This window comes from Protopterus annectens, chromosome 2.part1 (assembly GCF_019279795.1).
Source record: "Protopterus annectens isolate FY-2018-M chromosome 2.part1, PAN1.0, whole genome shotgun sequence".
Classification (NCBI taxonomy): domain Eukaryota; kingdom Metazoa; phylum Chordata; order Ceratodontiformes; family Protopteridae; genus Protopterus; species Protopterus annectens.
In genome coordinates this window covers 1,798,502,893-1,798,522,634 of record NC_056729.1, presented here as the reverse complement: position 1 = coordinate 1,798,522,634, position 19,742 = coordinate 1,798,502,893, and the positions used below count along the sequence as shown (strand labels likewise).

At 42.3% G+C, this 19,742-nt stretch overlaps 1 protein-coding gene across 7 annotated transcripts in view; it reads right to left on the bottom strand.

Annotated features, from left to right (window-relative positions):
• Positions 1-19,742, bottom strand: part of USP48 (ubiquitin specific peptidase 48) — a 3,461,715-nt gene that overhangs the window by 3,049,753 nt on the left and 392,220 nt on the right. The window lies entirely within an intron of this gene.

Genomic DNA, 19,742 nt, shown 5'->3' with positions numbered 1-19,742 from the left:
GGGAGATCCTACAGGAAATACTAGCACTGGTAGAGTTTATAGTAGAACCTAGAACAGAAAGTGCTGTTAAAAAAAGGAATAATTAATACAGCACACAAAATATTGCAAGATACCTATAAGAATCAGAGAAGTTTAGAAAGGATAGGAAAGAGAGACTGGATAAGCAATTCACAACAAACAATGGGATGATATATGTATGTCTCCCAAATATGCAACACAGTCTAGAAGATTTAGGATCTTTGCTTGGAAGTGTTTAAATAGATATTTTTATATCCCTATCCCAAGAAGACTCCAAATAAGTCTTCCTCAGGTAGACAGCAAATGTTGGAGGTGTGATGGGGAGGAAAGAGACAACTGGGAACATATTTTCTGGAGTAGAATGACATGGCAAAATCCTGTAATTCTTTATTTTCCACACAGTCCGGAATCAACATCATTTTCCGTTTAAGCAGTCCAATAACATGTTGCTGATATTTTAACATATGAAACTGACAGTTTAAAGCCCCAGTGGCCAAGGTTGCAGAAGTGTAAACCTTCTTACCCCATCTATCCAGTGCCCTGGAGTCTCTATCAGAAGGGGTAGTATTTTTAGCAGGAGAAGCCTTAATGCCCTTGGGCCCCTGTGAAATAGACTCTGGAACTGCAATAGAATTTTTGAAAAGGAACTTGTGGGACTCAGGGACCCTGTAGTATCTGTCAGGTTTTATGGGAGCAGGAGCCAGGGAATCAGAGGCCAAACTAGATTCCGAGAAAGCATCATCAACAATGTCTAGTACAGGAGGAATAGCTAAAGGCCTATGCTGAGGTAGGAGAAGGAAATCCCTAAGCCTCTTTTTTAATCAGAAAAATCCTGGCTTTCCCAGTGGAAATATCCCTTAGAGTATGTAAGGTTTCCCCAAAATAAAAATCCTCAGGAGGGGAAGCAGAAGGAATAGAGTCCTCTACATCAGAATCCTCATAAGTAGGTAAGGGCAAATCCAGATAATCAGAAAAGTCAGAAAAAATAGAATCCTGATCAGAAGCTTCATAATCAACCTCAGTCCTAGGCCTCTTAGAAGGGGGGGGGGGGGTTGGTTACCAATAATTAGAGTTACTAGATCTTCAGACATTCTTATTTGTTTTTTAGGCATAGAGGCCTGAGCATGTGGCCTGGGCGTCAGTTTTTTAGACATGGGTCAAGGTTTAGGCCTAAGTAATGAAGGGGGCGTTGATTTAATAAGCAAGTCTGTAGGCCTGAATACACCCTCAGAAGCCAGTGCCTGCGCAGTGGCTCCGGACCCACCCAAGGTAGAGACATCCACGGGTTCCATAGTTGAAGCATCTCGTGGTATATAGGACGGACTCCGAATGGGTCTCAGTAGAGGCCTGAGAATCAGAAGTAGCGGGTATCAGGGGCTGCGAAAGCACCTCACCGAGTACCGGCGAACTGGCGAGTGGCTTAAGAGAAGAGTCGGCTGCAGTTTTGGACCTCGGCGGCCTGTCTCTGTCTTTATTTTTACGTTTGTTTCAGAATTCCAGTAGTTAGATGGCTAACCAACGACATTTCTGGACAATTAAACCAAGAACTGAAATATTTAGAGGGGAAAATATTACGACGACGGATAGTGCGCGGATTAAATAAAGCACAAAATCGACAGCAAGGTAAGTTGTGGTCAGGGCGTAGGCAAGGAATACAGTACGAATGAAAATCTTTATGAGGCATTTTCTTTCCACAAGTAATGCAATTATTAACTTTTACTGACATCGGTAAGGAGCAAGAAAAAGTATCCCCAATGGGGTACTTCGCTTTGAACTCAAAAAACGACAAACAATATAACAGCTGAACACAGAAGGCTGTAAACTGCAAATGCCACTCTCCAGAAAAGACGATACAGCTGTGTCATAAAAAAACACTTTAATTGAACTGTAAGAATGAAAAAAATAACGGTTAAGTGCTTTTTGTCCCACCTAGTTGTGGGATTTCTTCAGACAAAAACCCTTACAACAACTACAGTATATATCCTAGTGGGGTGGTGCCGCAATTACAAACACAACAGCTGATCTTGATACTAACTGAATGTTAAGTAGTTTAACCTAACAGAAAAAACTAGCTTTAGTTGAAGACTTCGGTTCTGAAACTCGAAAACGAAAATTTCAGGAGTCAGACAACCGGCACCTGCGAACTGTTTCGGCTTTGGGCACCACACGGCAAGAAAGACTGATGTAATGGCATCGGCTGCATGTTTTATACCCCTGGCGACCTGACGTCATTGAAGAAGGGACAGCAACCGACGCAGGACCCAAGATTTTGTTAATCAGGCCGACTTGAGTGCAACCTGCAAGCAGATAACCCAAATGTAATGACTGCAACAGTGAAACATGAAGAACATCATATTTTCTGGGAGTATAATGACATGGCAAACTGCAAAGATTTCCTGCAAACTACTGCGTCAAGAGATACTGGGTGAGTGTAACTAAGGAAATGATTTTTTGAGCTATGATACAGAATCAAATTGCCTAGACACAGTAAAGCCTTGCTGAGTCCAATTATGGTGGCTGCCAAAAAAAGCAATCACTACAAAATGGAAATCAAAGTTTAAACCAACTGTACAAGAAGTAGTGAATACAGTAAGAGATAAAACAGGTTTTCTATTGTTTATTCAAACGGAAAAACATTTTCCGTTCAAATAAACGAATGGTAATACCAAAAGTACAAATAACTACTTTTACAATGTCGAACCAAATGCTCGACGCATTTGACTCGACATTGTTGTCGAAACCACCACGTGATAGCCGTATAGGAGCTGATGTAAATCAAACTCCTACACAGCTATCACGTTTTTGCAGGGGGGCAAGCCCCCCTGCACCCCCCCACACCCCCCTACTAATATATATTCTAACTCCGAGATCACAGTACAGTGGGAATGTGGATGAATTTCCACTCCCCACTGTACCGCAATCTCCATGCAGATAGTCTACTTCTACTTATGCGAATGCAGTTGTGCATTCGCATAAGTGGAGTCGACTATCTGTTGCAAAACTGCTTGTGCGTTCGACATTCTGTTTTTCGGCACATTGCAGCCGATAGAATGTCGCTCGCACAAACAATAGTAAACCGATAAAACAACTGGAACTGCATTCTTTAGAAAAGGGTAGGGGCAAATTAAAAACATGGGAATTGTGGGAAAACACATGCAGAGGAGGAATGACATTTAAAAGAAGGCAGAATTTTAATGAGCTATGTAACTTTTGACTGACAATGGCTGCATACTTTATAAATTATGTATAATGTTTGCAACTAAAATTATGTCAATATGGTTTGTGATGTATAATGTTTGGAACTAAAACTATGCCAATATGGTTTGCTTTCATTTACATAAATGTATGATTTCCCCTAGGTCACACATAATTGAATAAAGATGTTTTAAAGAAAAAAAAAAAAAAAGAAACACTACCCCAGATAACCTGCTCTCACAATACTTCAAAGCAGCAGCCAAAGTCATAGCCTATCAACCATCTACTCTCATCAACAGAATATGTCCCTGTCTTAAGGGAACAATCTTATATAATTCCATTACATAAGGAAGACCCTTCCAACGATCTTAATTTCTAATATGTACCCATTTTATTCCCACTCCTTCAGGTACCCAGTCCAATACTGCTCAGACAAGCTCCACGTGGGTTTACAGAGTGGTCCTAGCAGCAAGGAACTCGAAAAAGCGACTACCTTCTGGATTTAAGTATCTTTGCTTTTTTTCCACTGGAAATAGCTTCTGTAGCTTACTTTGAACTAGCCTGAACTGTTTTTTAACTGATTACTGCATTTATTTTAAAATCTGCACTTAAAGTTACATTTAGTCGAATATGATCGAAAGTTTGCTTGTTTATTTGTTTAATTTAACTGTGGAGGCTGCCCACTAAAGTGTGCTAGCCTGTGTAACTAATTTATCACTGTCTCTGCATTTCCTGTGGGTTTCTACCAAAAAAATAAAAAAAACAAAAAAATAATCCTTGTTTTCCCGCCTTCCTCGACTAGTTTAGACCAGTATACAGGCATTGCTGTATTCTGGGCTGTGGTGTAGTTCCTGTGTTGTCCATTACCTTACTTGGATAGAAGGAAGTTTCTTTGCTCACCAGTGGGAGTGGGGAGCCTTGAGCAGCCTACCTGTCCTTGTGGGGAAGTGACTTCAGCACAAGAAGCTGTAGTAATTGGTTGTTTGGGACCATTCCTAGCTCTTTTGTAGTTCACTGTTTAAAATCCACGTTTGCACGGCTTTGCGCAGTCGTGCGCATAGCTGGTTAAGCAAGGTTAAACTTTTTCTGGCTCCGCCAAGTCTGCTCTTCAATTTTTCCCTTAGAACTGTTCTACTTGCAATCTAAACAGCCTATACTCTATCTGAAAAGCTCAGCACTTGCTCCTAAAGCATTTTTTATACAGGTAAAGCACTCAAACAAAAGAAACTACTTCATTCACCTAAATTCTGTTGAGTACCCATTTCCCTATAGGTCCTTTCTGACTCAGTTACACAGCAATCTTTTTCACTATTTGTAGCATGTCGAAGGGTCAGTTGCTGGCATCCTCTCCTGTTCAGCTGGTGAATCTGGGAATCTTGAGGCAATGTTACAATTGCCTCATGTACACAGACAACCCTCTCCTCCTCCCAACAAATACAAATATATACGAGAGATGCAACTATATAGCTAAACTGGAGGCTGAGCTCTCTCAATTCAGTACTGGCAAGACCAGACAGGAGAAGGTAACCACGCACACCACAAACCCAGTCTCACATAGAACTATCACAACTGCAAACCAAACACATAAACACACAAAAGCATACTCGGAGGCGCTGATTAAAGATCTACCAAAACAACAGAGGCCTCCAAAGCAGACACCCAAGCAACCACAACCTCAAGACATAGCACATGCAACACATAGTTCACAAAGTCAGTGTGCTAAACAGTCACAGTCCTTAAAGCCAAAAAACATGCCAGACACACTTGTAATAGGTGACTCCATAGTGAGGCACACTGACGTCCCGCTCACCAGACTGAACAAGGAAAAGGTCAGAGTAAGCTGCCTGTCGGGAGCTAGAATCCGCCACATAACACAAGCACTCAGGTCACTCCACAGCAAGTACAAATATGACTCAGTCATTGTACATGCCAGTGTGAACGACCTGAGACGTACCTCCCTGGACTACATGAAAAGAGACATAGAGGAGCTCTCTGATTATGTAGCCCAGGCCGGTATGACCCTGACCCTGAGCAGCATCTTACCCTCACCAAGAATGATGCCACAGTACAAAGACAAAATGATCAGTTTTAACAATTGGCTTAATTACTGGTGTCATTCTAAGGGGATCCAATGTCGGTCTGCTTGGGATGACATGCTTGACAAGCGACGCTGCTTCGCAAGGGACGGCTTGCACCTGTCACCCTGGGCTTGCAGATATTGGCCAAGGCTCTTGCCACCCCATAGTGCCTTTTTAGGCAAGGCTCAAATGACAAACCTACCTCCCTAGAAAACACAAGTGGAAAAAAACTAAGGGTAATGCTGCTCAATGCCAGAAGTGTAAACCTCAAGATGCATGCCCTCGAAGCCCTCCTCAGTATGGAGAACATCGATGTCTGTGCAGTGACTGAAACCTGGTTCAAGGCTCCTGAGAGCACCCCAGCACTATCAGGTTTTACCTCATAACATGCGTTCCGGCCCCAAAACTTGGACCGAACCACAAAAGGAGGGGGAGTATCCATTTTCATCAAAGATACCCACACCTCCAGGTTAGTGGCAATGCACAAAGCATCGGAGACCATCCAGGTGCAACTAACCATAGGCAAAACTGCCTTACAGTTTGTAGCATGCTACAGACCACCCTCTCAAACTCAGGAACCCCACACAGCCTTCCTGAAGACACTGGAGAGTATGAATGTCTCTCCAAATACCATCATTTTGGGAGACTTCAACTACCCAAACATAGACTGGGAACATTACTCAAGCCCCAACACCCTAGCCCAAAGGTTCCTAGAATTCATAAACTCAAATGCAATGGAACAACTAGTCACCATTCCCACAAGAGGAGACAATATACTAGACCTGATCATCACAAACATGGGGACAAAATGCTCCACACCGGAAGTATATCCCTCTTTGGTAAGATCAGACCATAAATTAATCTCACTGGAAATCCACATACCCCCACCCCCTGCACAAAAGACCACAGTGAAGAACTTCTCAAAAGCCAACTTTACACTTCTTAAGACTGAAGTGGTATCCTTCAAGGCACCTGGGCCAGTGGAAACCACAACCCACACTGCTGAATCCTTTGCAAATGCCTTCTATGGGCACCTTCAAGAATGCATGGATCATGCAAACCCAAATAAAACCAAGACCCATTCCCCCAAAGGCAGGCGCCCGGTCTGGTGGACCCCAGCCATAAACAAACTTTACAACAGGAGGAGGAAGCTACTACATGACAGAGCAAAATCCATAAAAGGGAAGGCATCTCTGATCAGTACTAGCAAAAAACTACGATCACTCATAAAATCATCCAAGGCCAACTTTGAGAGAAAACTCGCAATAGACACCAAAGACAATCACAAGGCCTTCTTTAGCTATGTTAGAAACCTGGGTGGAAACTCCCAGATATGCTCAGAGTTAGTCCAAAATGACACAAAATACACTGAACCCACTGACATTGCCAACATTCTGGCAGACAGGTTCAGTGCAAATTTCTCCTCCCCCCCAAAAAGAGAAATAACTATCCCAGCAGAGTGTAGCCTCCCTAACATCTCAGATGCCCAGGTGAGAGCCACCCTCTCTAAAGCTAAAAACACAACATCAATGGGACCGGATGGTGTCCCGGGCTGTGTGCTACATGAACTCCAAGAGGAACTAAACCCACACATAAGGCTGCTGTTTAATCTTAGCCTTACTACAGGATACGTACCCAAAGGGTGGGGTACGGCAACAGTGGTCCCACTTCACAAAGGCGGTGCTTCTACGGACCCTGGAAATTACCGCCCCATAAGCTTGACGAGCCTGGTCTGCAAAGCTATGGAGAGGATCATTATGGAACTCATAAACAAAGACATTGGGGACCTACAGACATTGGATCCTACCCAATTTGGCTTTGTCAAGGGCAGATCCTGCCTTTTGAACTTGGTCGACTTTTTTGAAACAGTCACTAAGGCCATTGATGAGGGTAAGGTAGTTCACACAGCCTACCTTGACCTTGCAAAAGCCTTTGACACAATACCCCACTCGGGCATCATAGACAAACTCACCAGCTTAAATGTAAACCCATATGTCACAAGATGGGTTGCAAACTGGCTCAAGGACAGAACCCACAGGGTCAGAGTTGCTGGAGCTATGTCAGACTAAGCCAGTCACAAGCGGTGTCCCACAGGGCTCAGTCCTGGGACCCCTCTTGTTCGGCATTTATTTTTCCGAGGTACAGGCAAACATAGGAGGATTGTGGCTGACAAAGTTCGCAGATGACTGCAAACTGGGCACCATAACTGATACTCCAGCGGACACAAACATCCTTCAGAGAGGCCTCATAGAAACGGATAATTGGTGCCAGAGCCATGGCCTTAAGCTGAACGCCAAAAAATGTATAGTCATACCCTTTGGGAAAAACAAGGTACTGACAAATTACCACATAGGTGGTAATCCATTGAGTACGGACGAGGTAATCAGGGACTTAGGGACCCAGGTTGACCGTAACCTCTCATTTGACAGTCACATTGCCAAAGTGGTTAGGAAGACCTTCTATATTGCCCACCTTATCACGGAGGGTTTCACATCTAGATCAAGAGAGGTCATTGTGCCCCTGTACTCTTCTCATATCAGGCCAATGATAGAGTACAATGCCCCATTTGGGATGTATCTCACCAGACACCTGCAGCAGTTGGAAAGACCCCAAAAGTTCCTCACCAAGAGGATAAAGGGTCTTAAACATATGTCATATGCTGCCCGACTGAAAAAACTCCAGCTCTATTCAGTCGCATACCGCCTACTCAGAGGTGATCTGTGCCTGACGTACAAGGCCATGTCTAATCCGGAATTAATGGACATGCTCCACCTCAGAAAATCCAAATCCAACAGAGCCACGAGAACAAGAGACTTAAACCTCAACACAGAAATAAATAGGACGTGCTGGAGGGACAGATTCATAACCCAGAGGCTGCCTGCACTCTGGAACAGAATCCCAGTCCATGTTAGGCAGAGCCCCTCACTGACTCTATTCAAGAGAAATCTTGACGAGTGGATGGGAGATCGTAGGTTTACCCTGGGGGTCATCTCTGTGTCACTACTAGACAGAGGCACAGTAAACTAAACCCTAAAAGGGCGTAGTATTCTCATCCTAAGGGGTGGTGAAAGCCACACACACTCTGGCTAGGCTTATAAATACCCTAGGGCAGATAGCCTAGTACGAACCTATGAACCTATGAATCTGTCATGACATGGTATTCCCCAATCAGCTCACTTAGATCTTCAGAAAAATTCTTATTCACTGACTCCTTAGTCATAAACTCTTATGACAAAGTTGTCGACTGCTACTCTTTGGCCAAGCTCTGGAACTCCCTTCCACTAAAAATCTGTGAATCAGCTAACACCCAATCACTCAAAAACGCAACTAAAAATACATCTCACATTTTAACACAAATGTTCTGGGACAACTAGTCAGAGTACCCACTAGGGGAAATAACATCCTTGATCATATCCTCACAAATATGTGAGAATTATGCTTAATCCCCTACGTAACATCCTTATTTGTCAGGTCCAACCTCAAAGTCGTCTCCTACTAAATTAAAACTAAAGCCTCAGAACCGCTGTCCCTGAAACTTTTAGAAAAGTCAAACTTCCTACTTCTAACTGATATCCTGGCAAGTTTAAAATACCACAAAAAACACAACAGCAATTCGGCTAAAAAGCCACAGAACAGAACTTGAATCTGAAAACACTACAATAACGGAAATAGCAGCACGGACTGTATGAATTAATGTCCTTTAATAATTCTGGTACCTCGGTCTTCGCCTTCTCATGGAATAATTTACATACACAAACACAGTCCTATTTAAACCATCAACCATTAAATGCTTGATTAAATGCTTAATTAAATCAATTAACTTTTTTCCAAATATTTAAAGTCACATATTCAAAAATATATTTACTTGTGCCACCTTACCTAAAACTCTATTACATATCTTATCAAAAACTATTTATATAATTTATTTTACATAAAAAAATATTTTATAACATTGAATAATTCTTTTTTATACCTCTAAATTCATACCATTAGGACAGAGAGTATTGAAATTAATAATGAACCTTGATTCCATGTTCCCACCCCATAGGGCCTGGCTATAACACTAAAAATTAAATCTTTCATTGACCCTCCATACTTCTCATTAAAATAACTCGCCACTGGACTATCTAACCTTACATTTTTTATATACCCAGGTGTTTCAGGATTCTCAATTTGACCTTACGCTTGGTTTGTCCAAAATAACATTTCTGTACTGGACAATTACACCCAATTTTTTCACACACCTTGCATCATATTAAAAATTGTGGTGACTTTGTTGTGGCCCATCATCAGTAGGGATGACAATTTAAAGAACGTAGTCCCCAAGAAAGTTACTTTCTCTTATGGTAGGTTTCAGAATTTAAAAGAGTTAAGAAGTACGGGTAGAAGGAAGAAGATGGTAGATGCAGGTACATACGGGTAGAAGGAAGATGACGGTAGATGCAGGTACATATGCCTGGAACTTAGATGGTATGAGGATCAATGGCATTTTATATAATGCCATTGATCATTTTGACTGCAATTCATCCGGGGTAATTTACGTCATTGGGTGTAATTGTCCAGTACAGAAATGGTATTTTGGACAAATGAAGCGTAAGGTCAAATTGAGAATCCTGGAACACCTGGGTGATATAAGAAATGTAAGGTTAGATAGTCCAGTATGGAGGGTCAATGAAAGATTTAATTTTTAGTGTTATAGCCAGGCCCTTATGGGGTGGGACTGAATAATAATAATTTTCAAAGAAGGTTATTAAACATGGAATCAAGGTTCATTATTCATTTCAATACTCTCTGTCCTAATGGTATGAATTTAGAGGTATAAAAAATAATTATTCAATGTTATAAAATATTTTTTTATGTAAAATAAATTATATAAACAGTTTTTGATAAGATATGTAATAGAGTTTTAGGTAAGGTGGCACAAGTAAATATGTTTTTGAATATGTGACTTTAAATATTTGGAAAAAAGTTAATTGATTTAATTAAGCATTTAATCAAGCATTTACTGGCTGATGGTTTAAACAGGACTGTTTGTGTATGTAAATTATTCCATGAGAAGGCGAAGGCCGAGGTACCAGAATTAAAGGACATTAACTCGTACAGTCCGTGCTGCTATTTCCGTTATTGTGGTGTTTTCAGATTCAAGTTTAAAATACCCCCAAACCCAGAAAACTCTACTGTTTATGTGAAAAATTGCAATGCTAACTCATATGGACATGTAAACAACTGCAAAGAAGCAGATGATGCACAGAGTAAAAACAAGCACAGAGCCAACCCTAAACAGAACCATGACATCAGTAAGCTTTGTAACAAAAGAAAGAAAATTGTGGCCAATAAAAGTGCAATATCCAGCATGTTAGAAATACCATCACTAAACTAAATAAGCAACCCATGAATCTAATTAAAGCCACTATGGCCAAATCTGAGACAATAAATAGCCACCTAGGCCAAGGACAACCATAAGGCCTTCATCTATGTCCAGGATCTGAAGAGCACTATGCACCATTGTGTCGAGGTAATCCTGAACGACACCACCTAAAATGAAGTTGAAGATACAGCCAACATGCTAGCCAATAAATTAATTTCAAACTTCATCTCCCAATAGGTCACCAGCTATCACACAGGACCAAGTACTGGAACCTCTCCCAAAAGCCAAAAATACTGCATCTATGGATCCTAACAGTATCCTTGTATGTATCCTAAATAGTATGAAGTAGGAGTTAGCCATGCCCCTATCAACACTGTTCAACCTCAGGCTCCAAAAAGGATTCATACCAAGTTAATGAAGGACAGCAACAGTCATGCTACTGTACAAAGAAAGGCCATCTACTGACTCATAAGTCTGACCAGCTTCATATTTAAAGCCATGGAAAACCTTATGGAATTAATCAATAAGGACATAAGACACTTACAAATACTGGACCCATCCCAGTTTGGTTTCATCAAAGACAGGTCATGTTTATTTAACCTGGTGGACTTTTTTGAAAGAGTCACCAAGGCAATTGATAAAGACTAGATTGTACATTCAACCTACTTCAACATAGTCAAAGCTTTTGGCACAATGCCCAACTCAGACATTGTAGAAAACCTTACTAATTTAAGAATAAACCTCTACGTCACCCACTGGATTGCCTACTTGCTCCTAGCTAGGACACATCCAACAGGAGTGTTTCCTAAACAAGTAACTGGTGTCAAAGTCATGGACTAAAGCTAAAATACCAAAAAGTGCATTACTACATATTTTGGAAAACTAACTGCCCCAGGAAACTATGACACTGACAATACACACATAAGAGCTGATCCAGTAGTTAGAGATTTGGTAGCATATGTAAACAGCGACCTAGCATTCAACCAACGTGTCTATTATCAGCAAAGTTCTTCTATATTGCATACAGAGTTTCTTCACAAATGGAACACAGCAAATAAACCACGACATAAATGGACCACCTCAAAAAGTACAGTTGTGCACACTTACCATAAATGTAGATGTTTGAGTGTGTTCACTGTTGCAGTCATTACATTTGGGTTATCTGCCTGCAGGTAGTCCTCAGCCGGCCTGAATATCAAAGTTGTGGATTCCTGCATCGGATGCTGTCCCTTCTTCCATGACATCAGGTCGTCAGGGGTATAAAACATGCAGCCAACGCCATTACATCGGTTTTTCTTGCCCCAGATGTCAGGTACCCCCACAATGGGAAAGCAATTATATGCTATGTTACACCTCCATCAAAAAGCAAATACACCAGAAAGCTAAAAACAAGAAAGGTAGAGCCAAGAGAAGTCAAGGGGGTGGAGGGAGGGTAACCAGGACTGCATCAGTGAATACACTCAAACATCTACATTTATGGTAAGTGTACACAACTGTACTATGTTTTTTGTGTTTCACTGTTGCAGTCATTACATTTGGGTTGATTCCCAAAGCTAAGGAAGGGAGGAGGAAGTTAAAGAGCATCAGGGCGAGCTATTAAGCCCTGCAAGACTGCAGTGGCAAAACCAGCTCTGGATTTAGAAAAAATGGGCATGTGGTAATGCTTGGTGAAGGTATGTACAGAGTTCCAGGTAGCAGCTTCTAGGATGTCCCTGGTAGGGACTCCTCTGAGAAAGTCTGTAGAGGTAGATGCACCCCTGGTGGAATGTGATCTTATTCCGTGTGGGGTAGGTTTTCCATGCTGCTTATAGCAGAAATGAATGCAATGAGCTATCCATTTAGAAATTATTTGCTTTGAAATGGCCTTCCCCTCTTCCCTAGCAGCAAAGCCAACTAGCAGCTGTTGAGATTTTCTGAGAGGCTTGGTCCTGTCCAAATAAAATTTTAAGTTGTCTGTGCACATCCAAACAGTGCAGTATCCGTTCTCCTTTGTTTTGTGGATAAGGGGAAAAGGTAGGCAAATTAATGGACTGATTAAGGGCCACACTAGACACCACCTTGGGCATAAAGGAAAGGTTGGTTCTGAGGGAAACCCTGTCTGCATGGAAGATAATGAAGGGCTCCACTGTCATGAGGGCCTGCAATTCAGACACTCTTCTTGCCGAAGTTATGGCTAGAAGGAAGGCCATTTTCCAAGAAAGGAATTTCAACTCTGCAGTTGCAGCTGGCTCAAAAGACAGGAGAGTGAGATTTTCCAATACAAAGTTAAGGACCCAGGCTGGAGTAGGGGCTCTCCTGGGTGGTCTTAATTTTTGGCCCCTCTGAGGAATTTAGAAGGGGGGGGGCGAGAGAAGTGGGGTGGTTCAGTATTATAATGAGCTGAAATGGCAGAGGCATGAATTTTAACAGACGAGAAGGCTAGGCCCCTGTGGAGCATTTCTGTTAAGTACTGAAGAATATGAGGTAAGCCGGGCGCCGCTGTGCCCATTCCCTGAGTTTGGCTCCAGGAACAGCATCTTTTCTACTTTTCAGCATAGGATTTGCTAGAACTAGGCCTTCTTGCCTCCAGAATGACATCTAGCACCTGCTTACTGAGGGATGCTATTGGAGAGCTCAAGGAATTAGCCAAGCTGCAAGGTTCAGGGTTTGAAGCTGAGGGTGCAGAATCTGGCCCGCCTGCTGGGACAGCAGGGAAGGGGTCTGAGACAGGTGCCATGGTTCCAGCAGTATAAATACTGCGCAAGAGAGGGTACCAGTGCTGGCATGGCCAGTCTGGTGCAATCAGTATTGTCCTTGGTTTTTCCTGTTTGATCTTTAGCAGAACCTACGAGAGGAGAGACAGAGGGGGAAAGGCATAAAATGAGAGACTTTCCCAGAAAAAGGACAGGGCATCCACTTTCCAAGCTTGACTGTGTGGAGTACTTGTGCAGAATTTGTCCAATTGGCAGTTCTGAGGGGAGGCAAACAGGTCCATCTCTGGAGTCCCCCATTTGTTCCTCAAGAGGTTGAATATTTTTGGTTCCAGTTTCCATTCGTATGGGTCCATGAGATTTCTGCTTGGGTCGTCTGCCAGTGAATTTAGCTTGCCTGGCAGGAATTAAGCTTGTAGGTGCACTTGGTAGCTCAAGGCGGTGTTCCACAGAGCCATGGCTAGTCTGCAGAGAGGGTACAAGTGGGGTCCCCCTGCTTGTTTATGTACCACATAACTGTGGTGTTGTCTGTCTTTATCAATAATTGTCCTGGAAGAATGTGATCCTTGAAGGCCATCAGTGAATTCTGTACAGCTAACATTTCTTTTTGGTCGATATGCAGGTTCATCTGTCTTGGGTTCCATTTGCCCTGAATGCACTGCCTTGCCAAGTGAGCCCCCCATGCATAGTCTGATGAGTCTTTTAGGGTTTGGGCGGTAGGGGGTAGAGTGAAAAGGAGGCCTTTGTGGTAGCAGGCCTCTTCCCACCAAAGGAACTCTGTCTTTATACAAGGAATGATAGGAATCATTGATTCCAGGTCCTGAGAATGTTGACACCATAGGCTTTTTAGATACCATTGCAGTTTCCTCATATGCAGTCTTGCATATGGAAATAGTAGAATGCAAGAGGCCATGAACCCCAGGGCTTGCAGAATTTTACTTGCAGATAGCTGGGTCTTTATGGCCAGTAGTTTGAAGTAGGTTGTCAAATAAACTTGTTTCTCTGGAGTGAGGAAAGCCATCTGGAAAATTGTATTCAAGCTTGCTCCCAGAAATACAATTTGTTGGCAGGGTACTAGGTGAAATTTCTTTTCGTTTATGGTGCACCCCAGTGAGTTTAGAAGTTTCTTTACCAATGTCAGATGCTTTAATAGCAATTCCTGGCTTTCTGCCTGAATCAGACAATCATCCAAGTACGGGTATATTTGAATATTTCTCTGCCTGCAAAATGCAATGGCTGGAGCTAGTCACTTTATGAATACCCTGGGTGCAGCAGATAAGCCAAAGGGAAGTGCAGAGAACTGAAAGTGCATAGAGCCTGCCCTGAAGCATCGGTATTTCCTGCAAGATTCCCTTATTGGAACGTGCAGGTAAGCTTTCTTTAAGTCTAAGGTTGCCCACCAGGCATCTTTGCCCATCATAGGAAGCAGCTTCTAAAGCGTTAGCATCTTGAATTTTGGGATTACCAAAAAAGTGTTAGAATAGAGAGAGCCAGGATAGGACACCAGGAGCTGTCTTTTCTGGGTACCAGGAAAAGTCTTGAATAAAAACCTTGTCCCCTTTCTTCTGCTGGGACAGGTTGAATAGCCCTGATACTTAGAAGAGAGAGAACCTGCTGTTGGGCCTCTGCCCACTGATTTGGGGGTAGGTCTGGCCAACCATTTGGGGTTGGTAGGGTGTGGAAGTGGAATCTGTATCCTTGGGAAACTATATTCAAAACCCATTTGTCGTGGGTAATGAGTTCCCAGTTTTTTGCATGCAGGGCGAGCTTTCCTCCTAAGGCAGCAGGCACAGCTGAGCAGGGCTTGGAAGGGTTAAGGTTAATTCATTGTGCTATTTTCCTGTAAGGGGTGTCTTACTACTCCCTGCTTTGGCAGTGGGAGCCCCCATTGCTTAGGCATGTGCGTAGCCTGAGACTGTAACCTAAGTGGTCTGCTGTTCCTGGGTTTGGACTGAAGGCCTGGAAGAGGCTGGAAAGGACCAATTCTTTGAAGGCCAATGACTACTAAATCTGGGAGGCTGTACTTGCAGGAAATCTTTAACAGTTTGCATAGATTTAGCTTTTTCCTCCATCTTTTTGAGGACAACATCTGCTTTGTTGCCAAACAGGTGGTCTTGGTTTAAGGGAGCACCAGTAATTTAGCTTTAACATGATCTGGCAAGTTTTGCTCCTTAAGCCAAGCATGCCTTCTAAGTACAGACCCAGTGACAGCAGCCCTGCAAGATGCTTCTAAAGAGTCAAAACCACATTGCAAAGTATGTTTACCAACTTGTTCTGCAGAATGCATTAAATCCTATAATTCTTTTGTGTTCAGCACAGTCAAGAATCAACATCATTTTCTGTTTAAGTAGTCTCATAATATGCTGCTGGTACTTTAACATATGAAACTGGCAATTTAAAGCCCTAATGGCCAAAGTAGCAGAAGTATATACCTTCTTACCCCATCTGTCCAAGGCTCTAGAATCTCTATCAGAAGGGGTAGTGTTTTTGGCAGCAGTAGCCTTAATGCCCTTTGGTCCTTGGGAAATGGTCTCTGGATCCGCAGTAGGATTCTTGAAGAGGAACTTGTGAGAGTTAGGTACTCTAATACCAGTCAGGTTTTCTGGAAGCTGGGGGTAAAGTATCTAGGGAAAGGCTAGATTCCAAGAAAGCATCATCCAAGAACAGGCAGGATAGCTAAAGGCCTGTGTTGAGGGTGAATTCCCTAAGCCTCTTTCTGGAGTCAGAGTAATCCTGGCTTTCCCAGGGGAAATGCTCCCTAAGAGTGTGCAAGGTTTCACCAAAAGAAAAATCTTCTGGAGGAGAAGCAGAGTGAATGGAATCCTCTGCATCAGAATCCTCATAAGTAGACAGGGGCAAATCCTGGTAATCAGAAGAAACAAATATCAGAATTCTGATCAGAAGAATCAGATGGATAATCCGTTCTAGGTCTCTTAGAGGGGTAAGGCTGGCTCCCCCTAATTAAGATAATAAGGTCTTCAGCCATTCTAAGTATTTTTTTTTAGGCATATGGGCCTGAGCATGCGGTTTGGACGTTGGTTTTCTAGGCGTGGGTCGAGTTTTAGGCCTGGATGAAGAAGATGGCGACGGCTTAAAATTCAAGTATGTAGGCCTGAATACACCCTCAGAAGCCGGTGCCTGAACAGCGGCTCCAGACCCATCCAAGGTAGAGACATCCGCAGGTTCCATAGTTGAAGAAGCATCTCGCTGCATACCGGACTCCGAATGGGTCTCAGTAGAGGCCGGCGAATCTGAAGCAGCGGGTATCAGCGGCTGCGAAAGCGCCTCACTTAGTAAGGCAAACTAGCGAATAGCTTAACAGAAGCGTCGTCGGCAGTTTTGGACCTATGCGGTCTGACTCTGTCTTTATCCTTACATTTTTTCGGAATATCTGTAGTCGGATGGCTTACCGAAGCCATTTCTGGATAGTTATCCAGAGTACCAAAATAATTTGCTGCAAAAATAGACATACGAAGAGTTCAAGGGTTGAACAAGGCACACAACACCGACAGTGAGGGACTTCGTGGTCTGAGCCTAAGCAAGGAATGCAGTACGAATGAAAATCTTTGAGGTATTTGCTTTCCACAAGTAATACAATTGTTAACTTTTACTGACATCGGTTAAGAACAAGAAAAAGGATCCCCAATGAGGTACTTAGCTTTTTTTGAAGACTTCGGTTCTGAAACTCGATAACAAAAATTTCAGGAGTCGGCCGACTGGCACTTGCGAACTGCTTCTGCTTCGGGCACCGCGCGGCAAGAAAGACTGATGTAATGGCGTTGGCTGCATGTTTTATACCCCTGACGACCTGACGTCATGGAAGAAGGGACAGCATCCAACACAGGAATCCAGGCAGGCAGATAACCCAAATGTAATGACTGCAACAGTGAAACACGAAGCACATCTCTTTCATTGTACACTCTAGAAGTAATCTGTGCTTGCAACCCAACTAAGCAGGACAAACATTACACAAAGAAAAAAAACAGTACAGTCAGCAGTAAGTATTAACTTCTAGTAAGAATAAGTAACCAAGAACAAAAAAGAAATTAGCACCAAACCAGCTTTGGTCTACAAAGCATCCTCCGACCCAGTACTAACGGACAGACTGCACATCCACTAGTCAAATGATATCAGCAATACCCAATCTAGAGAGCTTAATTTCTTCTTCAACATAATCAGAAAGATTTGGAGGTACAGTAAATATCCAAAGAATACCTCTACTGTGGGACAGACTCCCCATCTACGCAAAACAAAGCACATCCCTGCCCTATTCAAATACAAATTAAATCAATGGATGGGAATAAGGAAATTAACCCTAGGACTGCCCCCTGAGCTACAAATGGAAACGGGCAGCGTCTAAATGCCTTGTCCTGCAGCAGGGTCCCCTTTCAGTATTCAGTGGTATGACCCCATAAACATTCATTCACAAATGGGAAGTACAGGAATATAAATCATGGTAACATAAGTTGAATACTAACGGGATAACAAAGTTAGGCTTAAAATGGGCTTTCAGGGCAGTTAGTCCAGTATGAACCTAATGACCACAAGGGCCTTTTTAAGTCTAACCATGCATCCCAAATCTCTGTCAAGTTCTGGTACCCTAGGTAATTGTAGGCAGGAGCTTGGGAAATGAAAGATTTACAATCAGGGGCATGGAAGATGAACCATTTGCAGGCTGCCTGTGTCCCTTACAGACATAGGTGCCAAACCAGGGATGAGTTTCCCATTCCCCATCCAACTTGCACTCAAACTGGGTTATGGAGGAACTCTGCTTCACATGGATGAAGAGCCTGTTCCAGAGAAGGGGTAGTTTCTGGGATACACACTCGTTTCTCCAGCAAGTCCCATTTATATCACAGGCAAGGTTTAAGCTTTTAGAATGGGTAATTCTGGTGCTGTCTGTTTTGCAGATAAGGCCTTGAGGTGGTCTGCATAGGGACAGGTTACTTATGCCCTGTATTCTTTTCGTGAGTAACCTCTGTGGACATTCCAATTGCTGTAAATCAAACAGTACTTAATGAAAATAATTAGCTTTGCCAAAAATGATGGTAACAGTGGATCTGCTTGAATGGCTCCTGCCAGGCTTCACCATGCTGGGATACAATGCTCTTTTGATTCTTCTTCTTATATTTATTTATTTGCAGTTTATTTTCCAGGATAGTCCATTGTGCTACAACGAGCCAATTTCAATGGAGTCCTGGGGAGAAAAGGTCCGGAGAAATACAAACACTTAGTACAGAAAAAGCACAAATCCATAATATACATTTTAATTAAATGTGAAATACATATTTCGGATAGTACAAATACAGATCACATAATTCAAATAAATGTTACATAATAAAGAAATAAAAAAAAAAAAAAGATTTTCATTAGCAAAATTACATCAGGTTAATTCAATAAGTAGTAATGTATTTTTTTTAAGGCAATTACAATGAGGTAATTTTTTTAGCTGTTGGTTGAATACGTCCCAAGGGATATAGAACTTTAGGAGGTAGTGACCCGCAACAAATAAGTCTGGAAAGCTAGGAAGAAAGTGCGGTCAGAATTAGGTTGGATGCGAGCAAGAGCATTTTCACTGCAAAGTAAGGTGCGAGTGCAGTGAGGTTTTAAACAAGGAGAGACTGCTGGCTAGAGATTCCCTATACATGGATATCAGTCCTTGATAGGAAAGGCAAACAGAAAGAAATAGGGAGATCCTACGAGAAATACTAGCACTGGTAGAGTTTATAGTAGAACCTAGAACAGAAAGTTCTATTAAAAAAGGAATAATTAATAAGGCACACAAAATATTGCAAGGTACCTATAAGAATCACAGAAGTTCAGAAAGGATAGGAAAGAGAAATTGGATAAGCAATTCACAACAAACAATGAAATGATATATGCATGTCTCTCAAATATGCAACACAGTCCAGAAGATTTAGGATCTTTGCTTGGAAGTGTTTAAATATATATTTTTATATCCCTATCCCAAGAAGACACCAAAGAAGTCTTCCTCAGGTAGACAGCAAATGTTGGAGGTGTGATAGGGAAGACAGAGACAACTGAGAACATATTTCCTGGGAGTATAATGACATAGCAAAATCCTGTAATTCTTTATTTTCTACACAGTCAGAAATAAACATAATTTTCTGTTTAAGCAGTCCAATAACATGTTGCTATTTTAACATATGAAACTGGCAGTTTAAAGCCCTGATGGTCAAGGTTGCAGAAGTGTAAACCTTCTTACCCCATTTATCCAGCGCCCTGGAGTCTCTATCAGAAGGGGTAGGATTTTTAGCAGTAGAAGCCTTAATGCCCTTGGGACCCCTGTGAAATAGTCTCTGGATCTGCAATAGGATTTTTGAAAAGGAACATGTGGGACTCGGGGACCCTGTAGTATCTGTCAGGTTTTCT